Genomic DNA, 12,259 nt, shown 5'->3' with positions numbered 1-12,259 from the left:
CAGAAGATCTCCTTTTGGCACTCAGCCCTGCCTTGTGTTGGCTGCAATCACACCTCCTTCTGCTAACAACATTACAAGGTAAAGGTCATTATGCCCACTTTTCAGATGAGAAAACTGAGGCTCAGAGATATGAATAGGAAACTTTCCATAAGTCCCACAGCTAGTAAATGGTAGAGGCAAGAGTCATTCCTTCAAATCTCTGCTCCAAAGCCAGGCTTTGTACTATGCACATGTATGTACAACATTCAGGTCAAATGGACAGCAGCATGAATCAAAATCCATAGGCTAAGTTTGAGGCTCAGTGGACTCAGAGCTTGAACTGGAGAGGAAGGGGTGTGGGAAAGTTGAGGAAGGTCCCTGAGTGTCAGGCTATGGATTGATCTTCTAAAATAATGTCTCCAAATTCCTTTTATCATACACCTTTATCAGCTTTCAAAAATTGAGTATGTTCTCCAATATACCACTTGTTTATTTTCTACATGTCTGAGTTTATTAATATATTATGAATTTTATAAAGAATATATAAAAAGTAAAAATTTTAAAGTAAGAGATAGGATAGATATCTAATTCAAACTTCCAAGGGGGAGGGAGAAGGATGGATTGGGAGTTTGGGATTAGCAGATGCAAACTATCGTATATAGAATGGATAAACAACAAGGTCCTGCTGTATAGCACAGGGAACTATATTCAATATCCTGTGATAAACCATAATGGAAAAGAATATGAAAAAAAATGTACGTTATATGTATAATTGAATCACTTTGCTATACAGAAGAAATTAACACAACATTGTAAATCAACTTACGTCAACAAAATAAATTTAAAAAAAACAAAGTTCTATTACTTCCTTCTTTCACTCTAAAGGACTGTTTTACAAACACTGTTCTAGGTGCATCCAACCCAGATCCTCTCCTCCAAGACTCCATTTTCCCTCCCTTTAAAAGCTGGGGTCATCTCTGATATGCCAGTAAACTCCACGTCAGCTGAAATCAGGTGCCAGGACTTTGGAAGCTGGTTTCTTTTGCCTCCTCTGCCTGGTCCTGTCCTTCCCTCCTCCAAGGACCCCTCCTGGGCTGAGTCCTGCCTCTCAACAAGCAGCCCAAGCAAGGGCCCCTCACTGTTCCCGCAGCCCTGGAGGAATGATTGCAGGCAGCAACATCCTCTGAAGTCAGACCACGTCCTCCCGTTGCCGCAGAAACGAGAAAATCAGCAGTTGTTTTCTTCCACTGGCAACCTTGTAAAGAGTAACAGAACAGCCTTGTCAGTCCCGAGGCCCGTCTGTAAAGGACACAGCCTCCCCTTGATGGACAGGCAGTGGGAACCAGGGCCCATTCATTGTTCTCATATCATGTTAGCAATGCCTGGATTAGGCTTGAAAATCCTGATGTCATCGCATAGCAGGTGGATTTGTTTATTGAGAGTCCTGTCCTGACCAAGAAGGAATTTGAAACAGAGTAGCTTCCCACTCTTCTGGAGCCTGCGTGAAATACACCCACCATGAATTGAAGGGGCCACCAAATGGCCAGCATGGAACCTCGGCTTCCGGTCACTTCACCCACTTCTGAGTCATGGAGGATGGAAAGGCACAGCTGTAAGGAAGGCCTGGACCTCCAAGTCCACTGAAGTTTTGTGAGCAGGAATCACCGAGTGACAGACTTGAGTGAGCTTGGGGTTTAAATGCGGATTGGTTTAGGTTGGATTTCTGGCTTGGCCACTTACTAGTTCTATTAATTTCCTAGGGCTGTCACAACAAAGTCCCACAAACAATAGAAATGGATTCTCTCACAGTTCTGGAGGCTGGAGGTCTAGTAAGGTGTTGGCTCCCTTTAAAACTCTAGGGGGTGGATCCTTCTATGCCTCTTCAAGCCCCTGATAGCCCAGGGGTTCTTTGACCTGTGGTGGCATAAGCCCAAGCCTCTGACTCAGTCTTCACATGGCCTTCTTCCCTCTGTGTCTGTGTCCAAATCTCTCTCTTCTAATAAGGACAACAATCATATTGGATTTAGGGCCCCTTCTACTTCAGGATAGACTCTTCTTAACTAATTATATCTGCAACAATCCTATTTCCAAACAGAATAACATTCTGAGGTACTGGGGGATGAGAGGGAGCAGACCTAGAGCTTCAGCATATGTTTTTGAGGGGATACAGTTCAACCCATAACACTAGCTGAGCGACTTTAGTTAACTTGATTAACCTCTCTGAGCCTCAGTTTCCTCAGCGGAAGGCAACGGTCCTGTGACCTACTTCCCATGGCTGCTGTAATGCTCTGATGGGATTCACGGGGAAGCTTCTTGTGGATGCTCAGTGAAGATTAGTTCCCTCTCTCCTCTCCCTTCATGCCTTCCCACCTCCCTCTCCTGACCCATCTCTTTCCCACTCTGGGGAAATGTTTGCCTCCTATTCAGATATCCCTTGTCTGCCTGCTGAGCCATGGATTCAGCCATAGGCATGAGGCAATCACAGCCAAAAAAGAAAAGAGGCAGGGAAATGATCTGCATGTCCATCTGGTCTGGGAATGGATGGGCTTGGTGTGCACAGCGTTGAAAAATCATAAGGTTCAGGAGACAACTTGGCAATATTTCAATTAAAAGTTAAACTACCTATGCTCTTTGGACAGTAATTCTATTTCTAGATATTCACCCTAAACATTTGGTCTATGTGAAAAGGGTATTCATGGCAGCATTGTTTATCAAAGCAACAGATTGAAAACAGCCTATACTTTATGGTACTTCCATGTAAGGAAACACTATGTAGTCATTAAAAACAATGAGGCAGCTCACTGCATGCTGATATGGAATGAGGCCCAAGATAAAATTTTAAGTGAAAAAGCATAGCTTAGGGAAGGAGGGATGAATAAGCAGAACACAGAGGATTTTTAAGGCACTGAAAATACTCTGTATGATACTGTAATGATGGATACGTGTCATTATACATTTGTCCAGACCCACTGAATGCATAATACCCCGAGTGACCCCTGATGTGAACTATGGACTTTGGATGATAATGACATGTCAGTGTAGGTTCATCAGTCGTAACAAATGTGCCCTCTGGTGAGGGCTGTTGATCATGGGGAGGCTTTGCATGTGTGGGTACAGGGGGCATATGGGAAATGCCTGTACCTTCCTCCCAATTTTGCTGTGAACCTAAAGCTCCTCTAAGGAGTAAAGTCTATTTTTAAATAAATGAAGAAAGAAAGAAACAAACGAAGAATCAAAGAAAGAAACGAAGGAAGAAACGAAGAAGGAAGGAAGGGAAGGAAGGAAGGAAGGAAGGAAGGAAAGGAAGGAAGGGAGGAAGGAAAGAAAGAAAAAAATAAAGGAAGGAAGAAAGAAAGGGGCAAGATCATAGTAGTGTTCTTTTATGTCAGGGAAGAAAGAAAGTTACACACATATGTATATTTCTACGCATACACATACACACATATGCATATAATATGTCCAGAAGATAAATTAAAAAGTAATAATAGTGGTTGCCTCAAAAAAAAAGAAATTGGGCAACTCGCCAGAAGACATCATTTCACTGCCTATGCTCTGTGCCTTTTGATGTATGTACTATATAAACAAATTACCTATTCAATAAATAAATCAAATCTTTAGAAATAATAGGTTTCAAAGGCTTGTGACCAATTTGACTCCACCTAGACTCCTGAGGAATTGAAGGGAGGGTTCCAATCTGGTGGGGGGAGGGAAGCGTGTCCGGCCGGGGTCAGGTAGGGGTCTCTTCAGACACTACCCATAGCTGGGAATGCAAAGAGCAGGGGCTGGCCCTCGCAGGAGAGAATGGTGAAAGCTACTCAGGTAGTTGTTGGTGCAGCATGTGAGCTGAGAGCAGAAAGAGGGATGGGGGACAGGTAGGGAAATGGACCCAGCTCACACTGGGGGCACAGAGGGCTAGGGGAGCCTAGGGAAAGTGGCTACGGCTCCTGGGCATGGAGGCACAGTCAGCCGCCTCTGTGCCTGCTGGAGAGGGCAAGGCCAGAGACACAGCATATCCCCCCACAAAAGGCCAGGAAGCAAAGAAGGCCAAGGAGCTGACAACCGAAGCACCCTGCAGTCCATGCGCGTGGAATGTCCCATTCCCTCAGGTTCTTGCTAGGTGACTGGCTAATTTGTTAAATTGAGACACACCATCAGGCATTATTTCATGAACACCTCATGGGGGCACATAGGATGTTTCCTCTTGAATCAGCTTGACATTGCAGTATTAATAGCTGTTAATTGTTTAATCTGTTCATCCTTCCCAGGGGTGTTTGCCTTTTACCTGGCACTTCCGACACTCAAAGGAATGTGTGTCTACGGGAAGTTATTTCAGGACTGTGACAGGATGAGAGAGGAGAGCTATTTGGGACAGAAGACCTTCTCCGTACCCTTCAAATCCCATGACAAAGGGGATTACCCATTTCAGCCATCTTTCATCCCAGGTCGTCCCTGTAATAAGACTAAGAGCACTTTCAGGGAACAAAAGTAACTTGGAATGGAGTCTGCCAGTGCCTGCTCTGTACTCCAGGGCTAAACAAAGGGCCAATGTCACCTGAATGGCTCAACAAAGCACCATTGACTTGGGGTCTGTCAATCAGACATATTCCACTGGCATCATTTAGCTGCCACAATATGTCAGGTCTGTAAAGAAATAGCTGCTGGGTCCCAAGAGAATCAACATTCAACATAAGGCGTTGCAAGGGTCCCAGAGCATTCCTTCCCCCCACCCCCACCCCGCTACTATGAAATTGTAAGAACTTCTCCAACCCAAGACACAAAAAGAACTATTAACTGCTTTTCAAGGACAAAGATCCTTCCTTTGTGGTGCCACAGACAATGAAGAACTCAGCCAGTTTAGCACAATTTACCATGATCGCCCATCATTCAGCAACCCTTACCAACCCTCCTAGCAACTGGCTTCTTTTAGCATTCAAGGTACGGAAACTCCGTGCGCCTCTCAACTGCCCTGGTGCAATTATTGTATTGATTTGATTCAGCATTTGCTCCACGTTTAAGGTAGTTTATGTTTTTTAATTTGCAATTAAATCAAATGATCCCTCTTTGCTAAAATGGTTGACACTTGTTTATATTCTGCAGCAAGCAATGAAGGCAACTTTTATTTAGCATCATAAAGCATGCAGGGTGGAGAACTTAACATTTTCAAGCAACTCAATTTCTTGCCTAGCTCTTCAGCCTGTAAAAAAAATCAAACTACATATTCGTTGTAAAAATGGTACAAGGGATAATTAGTGCTTTACAGTGATAATCTAATGAAGTCATAAAGCAAGCAACATTGGAAAGATAATGTTATGGGATGAATGTTTGTGCCCCACCCCCCAAATTCCTATGTTGAAGCCTTAACCCCCGATGTGGTAGTGTTTGGAGCTGGTGCCTTTGGGAGGTGATCAAGATTAGATGAGGTCATGAGGGTGAGCCCTTCATGATGGGCTTAGTGTCCATATAAGAAGAGGAAGAGAGAGAGAGATCTCTCTATACATTCACACACAAAGGAAAGGCTGTGTGAATACACAGTGTGAAGGCAGCTGTCTGAAAGCCAGGTCTGATCTTGGACTTCCCAGCCTCGAGGACTGTGAGAAAATATATCTCTTTTGTTTAAGCCACCCAGTCTATAGTATTCTGTTATATCATCCCAAGCTGTCTAAGACAGATTAAAAACTGGAAGAGCCACAAGAATAATTGGTGATTTTGTCACAATTTCCTTTCTGGATGATATCCAAGTACTTGACCCGCTCGATTTCTTTCCAACCTCTGATATGTGTACAGTTAATTATTAATTAATGATTCCGGCTATAGGTGACCAGGAAAAGTCAGGGCAATTAAACTCCTTTTAATGTTTTAAAATGATATTGACATTTAACATTCTCTCCCTATCAAGTGACCACTAAGAAAACAGTCAATAAGAGATCAAGGAAAAAATAGAAAGGAAAGGAAGTACTGTGCTATGAGTTAAATTGTGCCCCCTCAAAAAATAATACATAGAAGTTCTAATCCTCAGTACCTCAGAACCTGACCTAATTTGGAAATTGGGTCTTTACTGCAGTAGTCAAAATGAGGTCATGATGGTGGGTCCTAATCCAAAATGACTGGTGTGCTTATAAAAAGGGGAAAATTGGACTCACACAGAGGGAGACCATGTGAAGACACAGGGAGAAGACAGCCATGTGACCAGAGTGATAGATCTACCAGCCAGAAAAATGCCAAGGATTTCCAGAAAGTTCCAGAAGCTAGAAGCCACAAGGAAAGATTCTTCCCAGAGCCATCAGAGCGAATGGCCCTGCCAACACCTTGATTTTGGACTTCTAACCTCCAGAACTGTGAGACAATAAATTCCCGTCTTTTAAGTCACCTAGTTTTGGATACTTTCTTACGGCAGCCCTAGGAAACACACACATTATCATATTAAATGTATGCATTAATTGCAGGTCCTATCCCAATGTATGAAAAACTGAAGTGTGAAAGGTAGCTCCATTTCATGAGTGAACAAACACAGAATATAGATCAAAAAAATGTATGTTTGGTGAGGTAACTGGGGGGATGTTAAGAAAAAAAGAAAAGCACAGACGGAAAAAGAATCCGGAAGTAAAGTTAGAAACAAAACACATAAGATTTTTTATGGTTTGCTAACGCGTTGTAAGTTTTGTTCTGGGTTTCCTAGTGACCGATTTAAAGAAAGAAACCCAATCAGTTACATAGCACACGTTCCACGTGGACAGAGGGAAGAATAGTTATCAGGAGAAACAATGTTACTTTTGATAGGAAAGCCTAAGAGATGGTTAATTAAAAGACTTGTCTGATTACTGAATTTATATCCTTAGCCATATCCTTCATCCCATAAACACACTGTCTAGTTCTGAATTATATAGGGCTGTATTTTATAACATCTTTGATTTTTAACCAATGACTATGCAGGATGGTAAAAGCTGTGATTTTCAAAGCTAAACGGATGCCAATTGGTTTATAGCTCTCTAATGATGAAACTTAAGCCGGAGATAAAATCTACAATATTTTAGGCAGTGGTACCCAAATGCTAGTCCACAGACGAGCTGCATCAGGATCATCCAGGGATCACCTTTAAAAAGATACAGATGCCTGGATGCCACCCCTGGGAATCTGATTCATTGGACAATTCTGGTGCTGAGCCAAGTTTAAAAACCACTCTTCCAGAGGATGATAGCATGCATATCCTCAGGCAAGCCTCCTGATATATTAGCATTATTTCCCTCAGTACAGATTTTGATAACTCTTGGATGAAAGAGAACTCAAGGTGAGTCTCCCAGCCAATTATTGGTTCCTTCCGTGTGCAAATATAGAGAACCACTTAACCGATCACCCCCAAAAGATTGTGTTCTGGAGCTAAAGTGACTCATTACCCACCCTTCCATGTGCCCAGGGAACTAGAATAGTATGGAACTCAGGATTTGGTCTGAATCCCTACCTTTCCCTTTATTAGTCACGTGGCTCTTAGTTGAGTCAGGGGACCTCTCTAGGTTTCAGGTGGCCTAGAGAAATGGGAATGACAAGGCCAGCCTCATAAATTTGTTGTGATGATGAAACAAGAAAGTCTATGTGACACTCGTAGCAAAATGCCTGTGTGATAGAAAAATCCAATAAGGGAAGCTTTTCATTGCTTACTTTTATTTTAGGAAATACTCTTTTTCTGTGACTATATCCCAGGGCATCACCATCCCTGATAGCAAGATGAACCGCTGACACGCTAGACCACAAATTAGAATTGACCACCAAGGTGCCACAGGTGGGTGTCCCCTGGTGACCACTAGCCCTTGGTAATGGCGTCTTCCCCATAGTCCGGTTGGAACACAGAAGGGCAAGTATGGAGAACACCACATGTAACTGAGCGGAGACTGTTGTTCCAAGAATGAGAAGGGTTATGGGAGCAAATGACTCAAAACCTATAAAAATAAACCTGACTTCACTTGCAGCACTTAAATGCAGTGAGGACTCAGGACGCCTCCTGGAGAATGGTTCGTGTTATTTTTATTTAGTGAGGGCCTTTTAAATCCTTTATTGGTTAATCCTCCTATTGGCTGGATCGCTCCTTCTTGTAGGATCATAAAGCTAGGTGCAATCTCGGATGGGCTATTTGGAGGCCTTATTCTCTGCCTCCAAGCACTTGTTTGTGTAAACTTGAGTGCCCAAGGTACCCAAGGTGTGGAGGCAAGGTAGCTGATTTCTATGCCTTCCAAAATCGTGAGCTCGTGGCAGGGGTGGGGAAAGAAGGTAGCAGAGGCAGAGAACTGTGCAATTAGCAGCAAACTCATTAAGCAACTCTGGGGAGGCTATGCAGCTGACAACATCAGTTTGATCTCTGCCACATCTATTTGACTATGATGCAGCCATTTACACACGTCTATAGCGTTCATAGTAACAAGGGAATTGCTTATTCCACACTGCCCTGCATATTCCGTATAGAAACAACAGCTCCACTTAACTGAGTACAAACTCCCACTCCTTATTTTATATATATCATCTCAGCAAACCAACACCCTACAGTGCAAGCAGTGTTATCCCAACCTGAAAGATAGGGAAAGTGAGAGAGAAAAGTTAAGTCATGTGCCCAGTGATTGAGTGGCAACACCAGGATTTAAACCTCTGCCTATCTGACCCCAAAGCTTGCACTTTCATTCTCCCCACTGTGTAGCACAACCAGCTATGGCCAACACAAACAATTAGAAGGAAATAGATCAGAAATACAAACATCATATGATATCGCTTATATGCTGAATTTTTTTTTTAATGATACAAATGAAATGATTTACAAAACAGAATCATACTCACAGACTTAGAGAACGAATTTATGGTTACCAGGGGGGAAGGCTTGGGGTGAGGGATAGGTTGGGCGTTTGGGATTGGCATGAACACACTGCTATATTTAAAAATAGATAACCAACAAGGACCTACTGTACAGCACAGGGAAATCTGCTCAATATTCTGTAATAACCTAAATGGGAAAAGAATTTGAAAAAGAATAGATACATGTATATGTTTTTTAAAAAGAAGGAAATACATCAGTGTGATTATATCTGAATTCTGGGCATTTTTAAAAAATGTTTTGCATTTGTTCAGAAGGATCGTAAATTTCTTTCATAATGATGAACATTAAACCTATTTTTGTAAATTCCCTTCCTACGTGACACCTCAGCAAACATAGGAGACCTCAGGCAGATCTAGGGTTGGGCCCTGATTCCCACCTGGGGTCTTTGGTGGCCCCATTCTCGTGGGTGCTCTCGAGACAGGACTTGAGTTGTTCAGACTTCTCCTCTTCCCTCTCTGGATGTTCTCCATCACCAACCAAACCAGCACTGGAAGAAGAACCTGATGCTTGTGAGGCCAGGAGCTCCTGCTTCCCCAAAGCCCCTTAGAGACTGGATTTGTTTCCTGTAGCTGCTGAACAATTTAACAAACTGGGCGGCTTTAAAAAGCCGAAATTTGTTCTCTCACAGTTCTGGAAGCCAGAAGTTTGAAATCCAAGTGTCACCAGGCCCACACTCCCTCCTGAGGCTCCAGGGGATCTTCCATTCTTTGCCTCTTCCAGCCTCGGGTGGCTCCAGGCATTTCTTGGGTTGTGGATGCCTCACTCCAATTCTGCCTCCGTGTTCACATGGCCTTCTCCTCTCTGGTCTATGCCTCCTCTTCTATCTTTTATAAGGACACTTGTCATTGGATTTAGGGCCCACCCGGATAATCCAGGATGATCTTATCTTTAATTAAAATCCTTAACTAAATTACATCTACAAAGACACTTGTTCCAAGAAAGTTCACATTCACAGGTTCCGGGGATGAAAATGAGGATGTATGTTTTGGGGGGAAGTTACCATTTAGCCCACAATTGAGACCATCCCTCTTTCTAGCCCAAGGTTCTTGACAAAAGGCCATGGAGGCACACACTGGATTCACATTTTGTAATGTCATTTGTCCCAAGTTTCAGCACCAAGTGTTGAATCGCCCACATCAAATGAAGTAAATTCTGCTGCCAATTTTAAGCATCCCTCTCTCCTTCTCCTCCCTAATCTAGCAACATCTCTTGTACAACAGGTAATGATGGATTTTGAACGAAACAGTGTCTTTTGAAGTTCCCGAGACCCAAAATCTTTCTTTAATTTTATGGTAACCGTTAGGGGCTTTGTCGGCAAGGATGACAGGAGTAATCAATCACACAAGAACAGATTTCTAGGTAATTTATACTTAGTCAATCCAAACCTAATTCCTGAGTGACCTACACTGTGCCTAAGGAGCCTGAAATAATCATGTATTTACCCTTTACCCTGAAATTAGATGGTACTTACTATGCAATTACCTAGCCACTAAGTGACAATTACCATGTAATTAAATGGTCAGTGGTTACCATATTATTAAATAGCATTGACATGATATTCATTCTGCAGAACCTTGCACTGCCGCCACACAATTCAGTTCCCCACCAAGAAATTACAGTTGTTCCTGGGAAGTTCTGCCCTCTGCTTTGATGGCTTTTGAGTTGGCAGAAATTCCCGGGGCCATGTGCCTCTAAGGAAGCCGAGAAACAGCCAAAGCTGGGCACAGATGTAACGTGGCCTGCTGGACCTGGGCCTCTCGCCAGGCTGGGGCAGCACCTCTGCAGCCCAGCCCCAGGCCAGCACTAGGACATCTGGGTGAATTCCTCAATCCTTCTATGAGAATATGCTGCAGAGGAACAGTAGATATCATGTTCTTTCTCTCCCAGATGTGGTACCTACCCAGGGGCAGAGCATGCTGGGAGAGACTGAGGCCCTAAGTAAAGCAAGAGTTCTATTTCAGCCTGGGAGAGACCTCACTAAATCATCAAGATAAACATAAGCTGCCTCGTAAGTTCCATGAGGACAGGATCTTTTTCTATCTTATTTATTTCTTATTTACCTTATTTATTGCCTTATCACCAACACCATTCCAGGCCCATTGTAGATGCTCAGTAAATATTATTTGGATGTATTCATTCATTCATTCATTCATTATTTATTTGTTCATTTATTGGTATGGATCTACTACATGCCACCCACTATGCACTGAAAACTTTTAAGGACACTGAGTTTTGATGGAGTCTCAGAGAGGCTGAGCCATTTGCCCAATATCATTATACAACTAGTCAGTGGCAGATGCAAGACTGAACTCAGGTCTATCTGACTCTAAATGCTATGCTCTTCCTACAACACCATGTCTTGGCCACATACAACCTCAAACCACCCTGGATGCTTAGAAAGACTCAGAAAAGCTAAGGGCTTCCCCAGATGGATCACTTTTGGGTCTAAGCCTTCTTTATGTACAGCAACCATAATAGTTTCTATAACCTGTTATTCACATTTAGGAAATGAAGAAAGTGGAGCTCAGAGAGATTAGCTCAGCTCCAAAGTCACACTGCTAGTAAGCTAGGTTGAACTTGGACTCAGAGGCCATACATCTGCCTGGTGTTACTGGAGAGAGACAGAATGCCTACCTCAGGCCCTTATATTTTTATCATTAAATTGTTATATCTTTGGGTCAGCATTGTTTCCAGATGTTACTGCTAAAATGTAACATCTCACTAGAACTTTCTAACACCCTAGATCAAATTACCTAGCCTCCAAAGACAAACTCAGGGGGAAACATGAGACCAGAGAGGAATGGATTAAGTTTGAAGTTGTATAGAGGAAAAGATTCAGGTAATGATTAACAAATAGGTCTCATCTTCAAAGTCAACTCTGATCAATCGATAGCAGCAGCCTGGAGCACCATATTGCAAAGCCTTCTGAGGTTGTATTAGGGCTCAGCAGGATAAGGTATCACGATCGATCAGTGATGTCTGCTATGGATCCTGGTGAGGAAGCAACTGCACATGGGCCTGGTCTTTACCATGTCTGATCTAGACTGTGGGATTCTACAAAATAAGGTCAGGTTTGGAAACTGGCAGGGCTTGGGAGAAGACAATGAGTGAGGCCAGAAGACAACTAAACAAGTAAGCAGTCAAAGATATTTTTTCTCTCACATGCAGGTGCTCGAAAGAGAAAGTGAAAAATAGAGTGTCAGTAAAATGAAAACTACAAGTCAGGAAACCCTGCTTCCAGTCTCAGCTCGGCTGTCAATTAACTGTAAGACTTTGACCCCATCACTGCCCCTCTCTGTGTCTCAGTTTCCTCACCTGTAAAATGAAGGTATTTGAGTAGCAAATCTCCAAACCACTTCCAATTTCAGGATTCTTTTTTGTTTTTTTTTTTGCGGTACGCGGGCCTCTCACTGTTGCAGCCTCTCC

The sequence above is a fragment of the Lagenorhynchus albirostris genome, chromosome 1 (genome assembly GCF_949774975.1).
Source record: "Lagenorhynchus albirostris chromosome 1, mLagAlb1.1, whole genome shotgun sequence".
NCBI lineage: Eukaryota > Metazoa > Chordata > Mammalia > Artiodactyla > Delphinidae > Lagenorhynchus > Lagenorhynchus albirostris.
This window is presented reverse-complemented; position numbering follows the sequence as displayed.